Raw genomic sequence first — 3848 nt, forward strand, 5'->3', positions numbered from 1 at the left:
GGCCAGACGCGCCTCGGATTTGAGCCCAGGTAAACGGGACCCAGAAACCTTTACGTAAGCAGCTTCCAGGTCGCCCCGCGGGAAACCCACCGGTAGCACAGCCCGCTCCAGGGCGCGCTCCCGATTCCCAGCCCTGCGCCTGGCCGTCGTGGGTATTGCCTCCGGGAGCCCTTCCGTCGAGCGCCTCCTTGACCTTGGGCCATAAAGTTGTTTAACTCAGTCAGCCAGGCTGCTGTCCCGAGGGTTGGTCACCACCGCACGGCTACCAACAATCCTACCCGGTGTTTCAGTGTTTCCAGCTTGCTGCTCCTTTGTATGAATTACGGTTAGAGGGTACAACAAAAAGTTTCAAACATTATTAAACCTAAGAAAGGAATTGGTCAATTTGAAGCTGTTCAATCCTGGAACTTTTTTTTTTTTTTCTTTTTACACACGTTCCCTGTGCTGCTCCTCAGCTCAGTCTAATGGGCATTTCCTACATTTAAATTCTGATTTTGGAGGGATTAACTCCTGGTGTTTTGCAGCATGAAACATGAAGGTCACCTTAAGAAATGAGCTCACTTCTGGCCAAGTCTGCTGAGCAGCATTTCCAAAGACACCTTCAGCATAAAAACAAGGAATGAGCTGCTAAAAATCCATTGGCTTAACAGAAAGCATCTTTTTTTTCTTCGCTCGCTTATTGCCCATTACTCACTTCACATGACAGTTTTGTGTTGCCTCATCCTCAGTCCCTCACCAAATGGAAGGAAATTCCACTACATGCTGGATCTGTCACAGGAGTCGCTGAGTGGTGGGAAGGAGCCCTTTCTGGAGTGGATTTGTACCACGGTGGATTTGGCCAAGAATTACACTCAGTAAATAAGCTAATCTCCTATATCCTCATAGCGAGGGAGGCAGATGATCAGGGCAACAGAGGATGGAAATAGTTTAGATGCTACAGCACACTGTAACTCTCAGGCAGCACTGGCAAAAAGGAGCAAAACAAAATTAAAAGATGGGAACGTGTTGGAATTTAGAACCACTTTCTCCAGTGAAAACACAAGGAAAGGATATACTGGAGGCAGGAACAGGAAAATCTACTGGCATCTAGAGAAATCTGCTCCTTAGTCAGGAGTAGAGAGGTTGTTGATGCCCCTTCAGAACTCCCGTAAGACGCTCACCTATTTAGCCCTTTAGACCTGGAAAGAAACAGCTGCATTCAGCCTCTGACACATACTAAACAGGGTTTAAAACCTCTAGCAAAAGCCTGTCCTGGATTTCTCTCATAGCAGCTTGTCACTTGCTTCCCTCTCAAGGCAAGGCTTCCTAGGATGAAGTGGTTTCCTAGATTTTAAAGGAAAAGAAAGTGATTTTAAAGGAAACACAAGACCAGTGTACTAAAAGCAACAGAAGTCCAAGTCTGATATTCAGTTTCTGGAGCAATGACAAACTGTGCAAACATACAGTGGGTTTTGCAGTTGTCTCCTCTTTTGGAACGACTTCCTTCATGCCAAGACTCGCCCTGGTTTTCTGGCACATGCAACGACATTTTCTTCAGAGAGGTGGATTCAGATTCTCAAAAGCTCTCATAGTTACATGGCCCTCTCCAAGGTGGAGAGGAAGACCAAAAAGGAAATTATACCAATAAAACTATGGCAGTTTAGATAGGTAACGTATCTAAAACCAAGGTAAAACGTATATTGAACTTTCTTGTGTGGGCAAGTTTGAAGTAGTTGTAAACACCTAAGACCACTATTTAACAGGGACCACCTTCTCACCCTGATATAAGCACAGTTCTATAATAAGAAGTCTATGATTCCCTACAGAGTCTTTCTGTCTTGATTTTTCCAGATTATTCTGTACTGACCTTTCTGAAGGAGAAGTACCGTCTTCTAAAATGCTCTCAGCTCTCTGGAATTCAACCTATTTCTCCTGAACTGGCAGGACTACTATTCAGCAAAACCAGCCAAAATATCAATGCTTCCTCCACAAGAGATCTTCAGCAGAAGCCTAAAAAGAGAGGTAGTTAATAGCAATCATACCCAGAGCTGATATAATATTCAGGATGTAAGGAACAGGAATAAGATCAAGGAATTCCAGCAGATTTGCTTAAATCCTTAAATCCGACTTAGGAGGGTAGAACAGCTAGTCAGCTTTTGTTTAATTCTTTCCCCCCACCACGCAGTCACATACAGGTCTCTGCAGCAATGTTCTTAACCAGTGGGCTCAGCAACAGAACCCAATTTTCTTTTATTCCCCAGCAACAGCATCATGGGGTGGTCCAAGCCTGGAACTCAGAGAGGACAGTGTCAGTCACTGCAGCTACGCACATGAACTGTTAATGGAATAACCCCCAATATGAGCAAGTCACAGAACGCGCTTAAACACCCAGCATAAGCTTAACGGTGAGATATGGGGAAATAGCAGCAGCTCAAATCGCCAAGGACAATCAGTAACTGGAGGTTTTTTGGTTACAGCATGGGATCCTGAGCCAAAAGAACTGCTGGAGTACTGTTAAAAGAAGCACTGTAAAATCTGGGTGCATCTGCATCTGAAAAGCATTCTCTTTCCTTCCTTCTTCCTCCAAATAAATGCATTTCTTTAAGGACTGGAGAACCTCAGCACAGTAATTTTAAGCTTACAGTAGACATGTAAAAGGTCAGAAAAAAGCCCAAACAACTGAACTTGTGAAACTCACTGTAAAGCATTAAAATCCCCAAATGGCTGTCCAGATTAGTGGGAGCTGTGCATAACTTCAGAAGTAAAAATACAACAAAAAAGTGTTAGTTCCTCCGTTACAGCCTTTTATATAGAGACAGTTCTTCACAGACACTAGAATTCAGTACATGTAGCACAGCTGCTAGCTTAAGAGGTGCAAAACTATGCTTTTTAAGTTTTAATACAAGGAAAGAAAAAACAACAGCAGCAGTGAATTTAGAATTCCTCGGTTCCTCACTCCCAGCTTAGCTTGTCTCCTTCAGAAACACAGAAATAGCAAGCAGCTCTCCCTCTCAGAGAGCGTCTTTCAGACTGAAAATGCAAAATGCCATAGAACCAAAGCGTTTTCCCAAACTTAGATGTGGACATCATGTTCTTACTGACCCCAAGTCCTCTGGAAGACCCATGTATGCCGTAATAGCAACAACAGAATAAGCTACCCTGTGGGATAACCCACTAATAAGCCATTGTAAGTAACAGTTAAAGGAAAATTGCTTCAGTAACTTGAAAGCATACGCTTGACCAATATTTACGTGATGAACGTGTATCAGCCTTGGGGCTCCAGAGAAGTCAGCTCCAGCTCCATGCAAACCCTACAGTCACATGTGGGTAATCACACAGTCTGTATGTGCCTGGCGCTACTCCTACTCTAATTTTTCTTTACGCCCTTTATACCCTAATTTAAGAATTAGTGATCTAAATGGCTATATCATTAGTTCTCTGAGGCACTGCATTTTCTTTACCAATCAGGTACTGGTCCTAAACCAACAGGGACTTGTCTGCAGTTTTGTGGTACTCTAGTGAAAAAAAACCCAAATCAAAACTAATAATTAATGACATGATTTCAGTATCAGTCCACAGTTGAACTTTCTCTCCTCCTTTCATTTTTTTTTACCAAAACAATGGAACATTTTACTGGAGATTATGAGTCACCCAAGCCAAACAACAGTCTTGCATTATTTTATTATAGCACAGACAACATAATCAATCTGACATGGCACCATACCTGTCCTGCCTGCAAATCAGAGGGCCTAAATCACAAGCTTCCACACGAAAATTATATTTGAACCTTACCAATGTATTACGTATTAACAAGGTATTTTGCTAGAGATTTCTTCCTCATTCTACAGCCTTCTTGTACAGCAGCAGGA

At 42.9% G+C, this 3848-nt stretch overlaps 1 protein-coding gene across 1 annotated transcript in view; it reads right to left on the reverse strand.

Moving 5' to 3' along the window:
• LOC104129107 (neurotrypsin-like) overlaps positions 1-3848 on the reverse strand; it is a 28644-nt gene that overhangs the window by 23872 nt on the left and 924 nt on the right. The window contains exon 2 of the mRNA XM_009641999.2: positions 91-1989. The gene's annotated coding sequence lies outside the window, so the exon portion shown is untranslated. The remainder of the gene's footprint in view (positions 1-90; positions 1990-3848) is intronic.

Source organism: Egretta garzetta, unplaced genomic scaffold (genome assembly GCF_000687185.1).
Source record: "Egretta garzetta isolate BGI_Z169 unplaced genomic scaffold, ASM68718v1 scaffold56, whole genome shotgun sequence".
NCBI classification, from domain to species: Eukaryota; Metazoa; Chordata; class Aves; order Pelecaniformes; family Ardeidae; genus Egretta; species Egretta garzetta.